Raw genomic sequence first — 12,189 nt, forward strand, 5'->3', positions numbered from 1 at the left:
GCGCGATCTCGGCTCACCGCAACCTCCGCCTCCTGGGTTCAGGCAATTCTCCTGCCTCAGCCTCCTGAGTAGCTGGGATTACAGGCACGCACCACCATGCCCAGCTAATTTTTTTGTATTTTTAGTAGAGACGGGGTTTCACCATGTTGACCAGGATGGTCTTGATCTCTTGACCTCGTGATCCACCCGCCTCGGCCTCCCAAAGTGCTGGGATTACAGGCTTGAGCCACCGCATGTGTCTTTTATTTCTACAGTTTCTGGTCTCCACACCAGCAGAGAAGGGCTCAAAGGATCCTGTAGGGTTGGACCCTACACAAGACCAGCCTGGCCAACATGGTGAAACCCAATCTCTGCCAAAAATACAAAAATTAGGCAGGCATGGTGGCAGATGCCTGTAATCCCAGATAGCTCGGTAGGCTGAGGCAGGAGAATCCCTTGAATCCAAGGGGGGAGTTTTCAGTAAACCAGGATTGTGTCATTGCACTCCAGCCTGGGCGACAGAGCGAGACTCCATCTCGATACATAAATAAATAATTTAAAATGCTCAACATCTTTTCATCTTTTTTTTTCTGAGATGGAGTTCTGCTCTTATTGCCCAGGCTAGAGTGCAATGGCACAATCTCAGCTCACCACAACCTCCGCCTCCCAGGTTCAATCGATTCTCCCGCCTCAGTTTTCTGAGTAGCTGGGATTGCAGGTGTGCGCCACCACACTGGCTAATTTCGTATTTTGGGGGTTTCTCCATGTTGGTCAGGCTGGTCTCGAACTCCCAACCTCAGGTGATCCACCGGCCTCAGTCTCCCAAAGTGTTGGGATTAAACAGATGAGCCACCATGCCTGGCCTCAACATTTTTAATCATTAAGGAAATGAAAACCAAAACCACAAAGATATCATTTCACACTACTAGGATGGCTTATAAAAAAAGTGTTGGACACAGGAAGGGGAGCGTCAAACACTGGGGTCTGTCGGAAGGAAACAGGGGAGGGACAGTGGGGGGTGGGGAGTTGGGGAGAGAGAGCATGGGTAGAAATGCCAGATGTAGGTGATGAGGAGGGAGGCAGCAAATCACACTGCCATGTGTGTACCTATGCAACAATCTTGCTTGTTCTTCACATGTACCCCAAAACCTAAAACGCAATTAAAAAGAAAAGTGTTGGGACCTTCAAATACTTGTACAAATGTTTGCAGCAGCTTTGTTCACAATAGCCAACAGGTAGAAACAACCCAAGTGTTCGTAAACAGATGAATGGATAAACAAATTGTTGTATGTCTATAAAAGGGAATATTATTTAACTAGAAAACAAAACAAATTATGAATACATGCTACAACATAGATGAACCTTGAAAACATGCTAAGTGAAACGAGACAGACAGAAAACCTCAGCTATTGTATGATTCCACTTATGTCAAATACCTAGAATAGGCAAATTCACAGAGACAGAAAGGGCACTGGAGATTAACAGGGGCTGGTGGGAGAGGTTAATGGAGAGTTATTGCTTACTGGACACAGAGGTTCTGCTTGGGGCAATGAAAAATTTTGGAAATAGATAATGGCGATGATTGCACGACATTGTGAATGCAATTAATGCCCCTGAATTATACACATATTGTTAAAATGGAAATTTTCATATATATTTGATAACAATTTAAAAAAAAAGAGCTGACTCTAAGTAGGGTGACTTTAACTAAAGTGACTATAAACTCCAGAACAGTCCACATTTACTACTGTTGTATGGATTAATTATTGATAGTACACCCCCTAGACTCGCAAAGCTATCCCAGTTTGAACAGTAAACTATACAGTCACCCAGTCTCTAAGTTCTCATTGTGAACGGTTCTGCAATCCTAACCTCGGGCATTAGGACCTTAGAAAGGTTTTGCGATGACATCACCTCTAGAAAATCAGAACCCACTGGCCTCCAGGGAAATGGAGGCGGGGCGGAAGATGTGTGCACTTCACACAAACGCCCAGCTCCCACGTGAGAATCATTTCAGTGGTAAATCACCTGTTTACTTCGGGTCCCGAGAGCCCACGACTAAAGGGAAACACTTGCAGAGTGTGTGGGATGGAGTCCGCGGTGGCAAAAATACAGAATAGACCCACCCTCCCCTAACATGCCACACTCATTATGGCCGCCAGCGTCTAAGCGGAGACGGAGCGCGCCTCCTCCCGCAGCTCCAGAGGGGCGGGCCCTGGGAAACCGAACGAGTTTCTGCGGACCAATGGGGAGAGGCAAGGGGCGGGGTTGGCCTGGGTCATCTGCCGGAGGACTGTGAGGTTGACTTGGACAGGCGTGTTTTGTTGTGCCGCGGCTGCCACGTTATTCCCAGCTTTTGAGGTGGATTTTGCCTGGTGGTGTGCCACCGTCAGCGCTTCCGGGTTAAAGTCCTGCTGAGCTGATCACATCTCATCCCACCCAGTGCTTATCCCTCCCCTTCCTAGCCAGCCCGCGTCAAAGCCCTGTTGGCCCCGCCCTCTCCTTTGAGATGACTCATCTCTGTATCCCAACAACGTGATAAATTGGCGGCTCCAGGTGCGGCCTGACACGTTGGAGCTTAAAACCTTTTTTTCTGATTATAAAAATGTATGGATATTTCGGGAAATTAAGAAAAGCGTAATGGAAATAAAAGTGATTTACTATTCCATCAGCCAGAAACAATCATGATTAACTTTTGTCATCCTTTTTTTCCCTCTGCGTATCTATTTTCACACAATTGGGACAATGCTGTATAAGTTATATATTGTTTGCATATTGTTTTTCTCTGTAATTTTAAATGAATGCATAGGATTCATTTAAAGTAGTCCATGGATGAATGTACTATAATTTTTATATTTTCCCATTGAGCATTTAAACTAAATTTTGAAGCATGGCACGGTGGCTCACACCTGTAATCCCAGCACTTTGGAAGGCCAAGGCAGGCAGATCACTTGAGGTCAAGAGTTAGAGATCAGCCTGGCCAACATGGTGAAACCCCGTCTCTACTAAAATTACAGAATTGGCTGACCGTGGTGGCACATATCTATAATCCCAGCTACTTGGGAGGCTGAGGCAGGAGAACTGCTTGAACCTGGGAGGCGGAGGTTGCAGTGAGCCGAGATCACGCCATTGCACCCCAGCCTGGGTAACAAGAGTGAAACTCCGTCTCAAAAAATAAATAAATAAAATAAATAAATAAATAAACCAAACTTTGAGTGCACAGCCTCTTGGAGGTGGGGCAGGTCAAGAAGGAGAGACGGCTAAGAACTGGCTATTCCACAGCTTCACCCTCCCTTTGCAAAGTTGTCTTACGAGAATTACAAGATTTTAGTGTCTTTCAACGCTTTAGGATCTCAGGGTTCTAAAGTAGTACAATTGAGAAACTCAGAATCGTAACATCTTGGGGTGGTAAGGACCTCTGAAAAAACAAGTACAAGCCTCTACCAAACAGTTTTACTCTAAAAAACAAAACAAAACAAAAACTGTCTCTAGTAAAAAAATACAAAAATTAGACAGGCATGGTGGTGGATGCCTGCAGTTCCAGTGACTTGGGAGGCTGAGGCAGGAGAATCACTTCAACCCGGGAGGCAGAGGTTGCAGTGAAACAAGGTAATACCACTGCACTCCAGCCTGGGCCACAGAGCAAGAGTCTGTCTCAAAAAAATAAAGATAGAAAGAGAGAGAGAGAAAGAGGGAGGAGGGAAGGAGAGAAGGAAGGCAGGAAGGCAAAGAAAAAGAAATTTATAAGAGGAGGTGTGGCAAAACTCAAATGGTAATAGTAATTCCCGTAGGCCTATACGGCTGAGCATATAGAATAGTTCTTCTTGAGGCCAGAACAGTTTTCATGCCAAAATAGCATTATCAACTCAGAGTGACTTGTTTTAAATGACGAATTGAGTTATTTTGGTGCTAAGGAGCAGGTTATCTCAAGTGGTTTAGGGTAAAAGTTTGTTGTGCATTTCATTATAAAAATATGCATGCCGGAGGGCCCTGAGATGCTAAGCACCCCGGTTTCAGAAAGAGTTAGGATTCAAAAAGAGGGTGGTTCTGGATTCAAGAACGGGTAGGGACCACAACAAAGGTGGAAGGTCCGGTTTCCTTGCAGCCAGACTTAAAGCATTATCTATTCATTCAAACTGAGGCTCAGTTTCATCATCTGTAAAATGGAAATAACCATACAATTGTTTTCTAACTGGATCATTAACAATGTATGGCAGAACTATGAAATCTAAGACCATTATAGGGCAAGTTTCACGTCTGTAATCCCAGTACTTTGGGAAGCAGAGAAGGAAGGATCACTTGAACCTAGGAGTTGAAGATCAGCCTGAGGAACATAGCCAGGCCCCATCTCCAGTAAATGAATAAAGTAAAATAAATAAATACATAAAACCACTAAAGATAAAAGGGTTCAGTCACTGTAGCTCAAGTTTGTAATCCCAGCACTTTGGGAGGCCAAGGCAGAAGGGTCACTTGAACCCAAGAGTTTGAGACCAGCCTGTGCAACAGAGTGAGACCCTATCTCTACTCAGAGTTAAAAATTAGCTGGGTGTAGTGTCATGCACCTGTATTCCCTGCTACTTGAGAGGCTGAGGCTGAGGCAGGAAGAGCACTTGAGCCCAGGAGGTCAAAGCTGCAGTGAGCTATGATAGTGCCATTGCATTTTAGCCTGGTGACAGAGCAAGGCCTCATCTCAAAAAATAATAATGATAAATAAATAAATAAGACATGGACTGGGTGTGGTGCTTCACACCTGTAATCCCAACACTTTGGGAGGCCGAGGTGGACAGATCACCTGAGGTCAGAAGTTTGAGATCAGCATGGCCAACATGGCAAAAACCCATCTCTACTAAAAATACAAAAATTAGCCCGCCTGGAATTCCCAGCTACTCGGGAGGCCGGGGCAGGAGAATTGCTTGAACCTGGGAGGCGGAGGTTGCAGTGAGCTGAGATTTCGTCATTGCACTCCAGTCTGGGAGACAGAGCAAGACTCCATCTCAAAAATAAATAATCATAATAAAAGACATGAAGAGGCCGGGCACGGTGGCTCATGCCTGTAATCCCAGCACTTTGGGAAGTTGAGATGGGCAGATCACCTGAGGTCGGGGGAGTTTGAGATCAGCCTGATCAACATGGAGAAACCCCATCTCTAGTGAAAATACAAAATTAGCCAATTGTGGTGGCACATGCCTGTAAACCCAGTTACTCGGGAGGCTGAGGCAGGGGAATCACTTGAATCCGGGAGGCAGAGGTTGTGGTGAGCCAAGATTGTGCCATTGCACTCCAGCCTGGGCAACAAGAGTGAAACTCGTGCTCGCTTCGGCAGCACATATACTAAAATTGGAACGATACAGAGAAAATTAGCATGGCCCCTGTGCAAGGATGACATGCAAATTCGTGAAGCGTTCCATGTTTTTAAATTTTTTTTTATAAAAAAAAAAGACAGGAGTGAAACTCTCAAAAAGGAAAAAAAAAAAGACATGAAGAAAGAGAAACATGGTGAAATGTATAAAATGTTAACATTCTGGCTGCCTTTGGGTTGTGTTGATTTTTGCTGCTGTTGTTTTACTTTTCTGTGTTTTCTAAATGTATTACAGTTAATTATGTATTACATTTAATTACATTTTTTTTTGAAGAAAAGGCTCTTCGGGGCTAAAATAGGAGTTGCTAATCATGACAATCATCTTTATTTTGATAAAAAAAACTTGGAGCCAAAGTTCTTAGTATTCTTCAGCAAGCCCAATGCTCATCCACAAATTATTTCTGGTGCCTACAATGTGTAGATGCTAAAAAGATATTGAAAGAAACACAGAATAGGATCAGACAAGGATCCTAAAATCAAGGGGCATCATCCAGTGGTTTGAAAAAACACATATTCAAACAACTATAAAACAAATTATAAAATATAGAGAGAGGAGGTATAGGAAAACGTGTTGAACAGTTATCAGTGTGGTATGTGCAATGTGCATGTGAATAGAAATGGCTGAATGGTAAATTGGAGACAGATCGTGAAAGCTATAAATGCCAGGGTAAGGAGTGTACTGTTAAATTGGAGGGCTGTAAGTAGCTATTGAAGGGTTTTTAAACTTTTATTATCATTATTATTGTTATTATTATTATTATGAGACAGAGTTTTGTTCTTGTTGCCCAGGCTGGAGAGCAATGGCGCAATCTCTGCTCACTGAAACCTGCGCTTCCTGGGTTCAAGTGATTCTCCTGCCTCAGCTTCCCAAGTAGCTGGGATTACAGGTGACTGCCACCAAGCCCGGCTAATTTTTTGTATTTTTAGTAGAGATGGGGTTTCACCATGTTGGCCACGCTGGTCTTGAACTCCTGACCTCAGGCCTCCCAAAGTGCTGGGATTACAGGCATGAGTCATCACACCTGGCCTATTATTATTATTATTATTATTATTTTTGTTTGTTTGTTTGTTTGTTTGAGACGGAGTTTCACTCATGTTACCCAGCCTGGAGTGCAATGGCGCGATCTCGGCTCACCGCAACCTCCGCCTCCTGGGTTCAGGCAATTCTCCTGCCTCACCCTCCTGAGTAGCTGGGATTACAGGCACGCACCACCATGCCCAGCTAATTTTTTTGTATTTTTATTAGAGACGGGGTTTCACCATGTTGACCAGGATGGTCTCGATCTCTTGACCTCGTGATCCACCCGCCTCGGCCTCCCAAAGTGCTGGGATTACAGGCTTGAGCCACTGCGCCTGGCCTGGCCTATTATTATTATTTTGAGATAAGTTCTCACTCTGTCACCAAGGCTGGAGTGCAGTGGCACAATCACAGCTCACTGCAGCCTCAACCTCCCAGACTGAAGTTATCCTCTCACCTTCAGCCTCCCAAATAGCTGGGACAATAGGTATGTATCACCACACCCAGCTAATTTTTATTTTTATATTTTGTAGAGACAGGATTTTGCCATGTTACCCTGGCTGGTCTCAAACTCCTGGGATCAAGCAATTCTTCTGCCTTGGTCTCCCAAAGTGCTGCGATTACAGGCATAAGCAACTGTTCCTGGCCTAAATTTATTATTTCTTAATTTTTTTGAAGACAAAGTCTCGCTTTGTCACCAGGCTAGAGTACAGTGATGTGATCATAGCTCACTATAACCACAAAACCCTGGGCCTACGGGATCCTTGCGTCTTGGCCTCCCAAAGTGTTGGGAGTATAGACATAAGCCTCTGCACCCAGCTGTATTGAAGTTTTTACTTTATTTTTTTATTTTATTTATTTATTTATTTTTATTGCATTTTAGGTGTTGGGGTACATGTGAAGAACATGCAGGATTGTTGCATAGGTACACACATGGCAATGTGATTTGCTGCCTTCCTCCCCTTCACCTATATCTGGCATTTCTCCCCATGCTATCTCTCCCCAACTCCCCACCCCCCGCCGTCCCTCCCCTATTTCCCTCCAACAGACCCCAGTATGTGATGCTCCTCTCCCTGTAACCATGTGTTCTCATTATTCAACACCTGCCTATGAGTGAGAACATGCAGTGTTTGATTTTCTGTTCTTGTGTCAGTTTGCTGAGAATGATGGTTTCCAGGTTCATCCATGTCCCTACAAAGGACATGAACTCATCGTTTTTGATGGCTGCATAATAATCCATGGTGTATATGTGCCACATTTTCCCTGTCCAGTCTGTCATCGATTGGCATTTGGGTTGGTTCCAGGTCTTTGCTATTGTAAACAGTGCTGCAATGAACATTCGTGTGCATGTGTCCTTATAGTAGAATGATTTATAATCCTTTGGATATATGCCCAGTAATGGGATTGCTGGGTCAAATGGAATTTCTATTTCTAGGTCCTTAAGGAATCGCCACACTGTCTTCCACAATGGTTGAACTAATTTACACTCCCACCAACAATGTAAAAGTGTTCCTATTTCTCCACATCCTCTCCAGCATCTGTTGTCTCCAGATTTTTTAATGATCGCCATTCTAACTGGCGTGAGATGGTATCTCAATGTAGTTATGATTAGCATTTCTCTAATGACCAGTGATGATGAGCATTTCTTCATGTTTGTTGGCCTCACGTATGTCTTCTTTTGTAAAGTGTATGTTCATATCCTTTGCCCACTTTTGAATGGACTTGTTTGTTTTTTTCTTGTAAATCTGTTTTTGTTCTTTGTAAATTCTGGATATCAGCCCTTTGTCAGATGGGTAGACTGCAAAAATTTTTTCCCATTCTGTTGGTTGCCGATTCACTCTAATGACTGTTTCTTTTGCTGTGCAGAAGCTGTGGAGTTTGATTAGGTCCCATTTGTCTATTTTGGCTTTTGTTGCCAATGCTTTTGGTGTTTTGGTAATGAAGTCCTTGCCTATGCCTATGTCATGAATGGTTTTGCCTAGATTTTCTTCTAGGGTTTTTATGGTATTAGGTCTTCTGTTTAAGTCTTTAATCCATCTGGAGTTAATTTTAGTGGAAGGTGTCAGGAAGGGGTCCAGTTTCTGCTTTCTTTTTTTTTTTTTTTTTTGAGACGGAGTTTCGCTCTTGTTACCCAGGCTGGAGTGCAATGGTGCGATCTCGGCTCACCGCAACCTCCGCCTCCTGGGTTCAGGCAATTCTCCTGCCTCAGCCTCCTGAGTAGCTGGGATTACAGGCACGCGCCACCATGCCCAGCTAATTTTTTGTAGTTTTAGTAGAGACGGGGTTTCACCATGTTGACCAGGATGGTCTTGATCTCTTGACCTCGTGATCCACCCGCCTCGGCCTCCCAAAGTGCTGGGATTACAGGCTTGAGCCACCGTGCCCGGCTCAGTTTCTGCTTTCTGCACATGGGTAGCCAGTTTTCCCAACACCATTGATTAAACAGGGAATCCTTTCCCCATTGCTTGTTTTTGTCAGGTTTGTCAAAGATCAGACAGTTGTAGATATGTTGTGTTGCCTCCAAGGCCTCTGTTCTGTTCCATTGGTCTATATCTCTGTTTTGGTACCACTACCATGCTGTTTTGATTACTGTAGCCTTGTAGTATAGCTTGAAGTCTGGTAGTGTGATGCCTCCTGCTTTGTTCTTTTTGCTTAGAATTGACTTGGCTATGCGGGCTCTCTTTTGGTTCCATATGAAGTTTAAGGTGGTTTTTTCAAGTTCTGTGAAGAAGGTCATTGGTAGCTTGATGGGGATAGCGTTGAATCTGTAAATTACATTGGGCAGTATGACCATTGTCACGATATTGATTCTTCCTAACCGTGAGTGTGGAATGTTTCTCCATCTGTTTGTGTCCTCTCTTATTTCGTTGAGCAGTGACTTGTAGTTCTCCTTGGAGACGTCCTTTATGTTCCTTGTTAGTTGTATTCCTAGGTATTTTATTCTCTTTGTGGCAATTGTGAATGGCAGTTCGTTCTTGATTTGGCTCTCTTTAAGTCTGTGTTTGTGATAACAAGTGGTTCAGTGCAGGCCAACCTGATGGGAAGAGGTGGATAAGGAGAGCCTCTCAGGTGTCACAGTAGCCCTGTGCTGGAGGAGCTCTGTGCAAGAGGTTCTCTCCCAGGGCTGGACCAACCAGAACACAGGTTTTGGGCTTCCGCAAAGATTACTGTTTAAGTTGCACACCTAACTGCCTGGTGAGTGGTTCTCTGCACCCTCTCCCTTTTTTTTTTTTTTTCTTTCCCTAAGAGCCAGAGTCTGGGCCAAGCAAGGTGGCTCACGCCTGTAATCCCAGCACGTTGGAAGGCCAAGGTGGGTGGATCACCAAAGGTCAGGAATTTGAGACTAGCCTGGCCAAAATGGTGAAACCCCATCTCTACTAAAAATACAAAAATTAGCCGGGCATGGTGGTGGGTGCCTATAATCCCAGCTACACAGGAGGCTGAGGCGGAAGAATCTCTTGAACCTTGGAGGCAGAGGTTGCAGTGAACTGAAATTGCACCACTGCGTACCAGCCTGGGTGAGAGGGTGAGACTCTGAAAAAAAAAAGATGGGGATCAGAGTCTGGCTCTGTCCCCCAGGCTGGAGCACAGTGGTGCGGTCCTAGTTCACTGCAGCCTTGAACTCCTAGGCTAAAGCAGTTCTCTTGCCTCAGCCTCTCAAGTAGCTAGGCCTACAGGCTGGCACCACCACTCCCAGTTATTTTCTAAACTTTTCCTTACCTTGGAACTCCCAAAGTGCTGAGATTGCAGGTGTGAGCCACTGTGCCCTGCCCCTTCCTGTGGGCTTCTGTGATCTTACTAAACAGCCAAGCTTTCCTCTTGCATGCCTCTTTCATCATCCTTTCACCTTCTCTCTAGGGTTAGGTAATTCCCACTCACTCAGCCCAGCCCTGTACAAGGAGAAAACTACTGATAAAGTTCAGGCTGGGGACTCAGCACCATCTCTTTCTGGCGTTTCCTAGGTAGCCAGTCCTCTTCCACCTCTGGCCTTTTATATATTTTTTTCCTTTTAAGTATGATTTTCTTTATACCAAAACCATACCAAAAAATAGAAGCAGAAAAGTTCTACTGAAGCTAAAATAGTTTTCAGTTTCAGGTAGCTTAGGGTATATATTTTCACTTAAGACATAGATTAGAACTTTTTGGTACTATGGGGAATCTTTTTATAATACGTGATCATGGAATTATTACTTTAAAGGAAGTTTAACCAGAGATCAAACATAGTCTTTCTAAATGGCTTCCCTTTATTCTCTTCCTCCCTAAGGCATTCTCTGATGTGGACATGCTGAGAACCAGGACAATTTCTTTTTTCTCTCTCTTTTTTTTAAAGCTTTAAAGGAAGGCTAGCTTGTAAAAATAAAACCAGAAAGGCAAAGATCCTCAATGCTTTTTTTTGTGATGCAAGATCTTATAAAAATCTAAAATCCATATTTGCTTCTAGGAACTTTAAAAAATACATTCATTATTTCATTTAACATTTGTTGGAGCTTCATTATGTTCTATGACCTGTGCCAAATGCTGAGGATAGAAACAAAAATGAACAATATTCCTCTAAAAGTGCTCTAGCGAATCCAGTGGAGATCTAGTGGAGAAGATACACAAGTGAACAAATAGTTACAATAGTTTGTGTTGAGAGTATGAGAAATGAGCTGTGGAAGTGCAGAGAAGAGACCACATTATTCCTGCGAAGTGGCTGGAAATGGCTACACAGGAAAGATAACATTTGACTTGTGTCTGGAAATAGGAGTAGGAATTTTCCAGGTGAATGAGTAAAGAAAGGTCATTTCAGCAGAAATATTGCAGGAGCAAAGGCAGGGAGGTGTGATAGAGAATCTTATGATTGGAGAATTACAGGATTTAATATTGGCTGTGGAGTAATATTTGTGTTGCAAAGGGTGGAAAGACCAGCCAGGCTCAGTGGCTCACACCTGTAATCCCAGCACTTTGGGAGGCTGAGGCAGGAGGATTGCTTGAGGCCAGGAGTTGGAGACCAGCCTGAGTAACAAAGTGAGACCCCATCTCTACACAAATAAAAATTGAAAAATAAAAAAATCAACTAGTCACAATGGCATGTGCCTATAGTCCCAACTACTTGGGAGGCTGAGGTGAAAGGATCACTTGAGCCCAGGAGCCTGAGGTTGCAGTGAGCAAGATCACATCACTGTGCTTCAGCTTGGGTGACAGAGCAAGACTCTGTCTCAAAAAGAAAAAAAAAAAAGGGTGGAAATAAGGCTAGATAGGTAGATGGGAAATAGAGAGCAAAGGACTTGGTATTTAGGAGTTTGGATATGATTCTACAGGCCACTATAAGGAGCCACTAGCCATATGTGGTTATTTACATTAAAATTAAATTAAAATCCAGATTCTAAATCACACTAGTCACATTGCAGGTACTCAATAGCCACATATGGTTGATAGCTATCTATTGGACAGAGCAGATATAGAACATTTACATATTCACAGACAGTTCTGTTGGACAGCACTGCTACAGGCAGTGTGCAAAGGGCATTAAACAACCTTGGGCAAATAAGTGACATGGTCATATTTATGTTAGAAATATCACTCTGGCCAGGTGCAGTGGCTCAAGCCTGTAATCCCAGCACTTTGGGAGGCCGAGGTGGGTGGATCACGAGGTCAAGAGATCGAGACCATCCTGGTCAACATGGTGAAACCCCGTCTCTACTAAAAATAAAAAAATTAGCTGGGCATGGTGGCACGTGCCTGTAATCCCAGCTACTCAGGAGGTTGAGGCAGGAGAATTGCCTGAACCCAGGAGGCAGAGGTTGTGGTGAGCCGAGATCGCGCCATTGCACTCCAGCCTGGGTAACAAGAG

General features: G+C 43.9%; 1 non-coding gene across 1 annotated transcript; it reads left to right on the forward strand.

Annotated features, from left to right (window-relative positions):
* The first annotated feature begins 5,286 nt into the window (after nt 1-5,286).
* On the forward strand, nt 5,287-5,393 carry LOC116537137. The gene has a single exon (XR_004262977.1). It is a non-coding gene; the product is annotated as a U6 spliceosomal RNA (small nuclear RNA).
* The last annotated feature ends 6,796 nt before the right edge of the window (nt 5,394-12,189 follow it).

This window comes from Sapajus apella, unplaced genomic scaffold (assembly GCF_009761245.1).
Source record: "Sapajus apella isolate SASKATOON/1434 unplaced genomic scaffold, GSC_monkey_1.0 scaffold106, whole genome shotgun sequence".
Classification (NCBI taxonomy): Eukaryota; Metazoa; Chordata; class Mammalia; order Primates; family Cebidae; genus Sapajus; species Sapajus apella.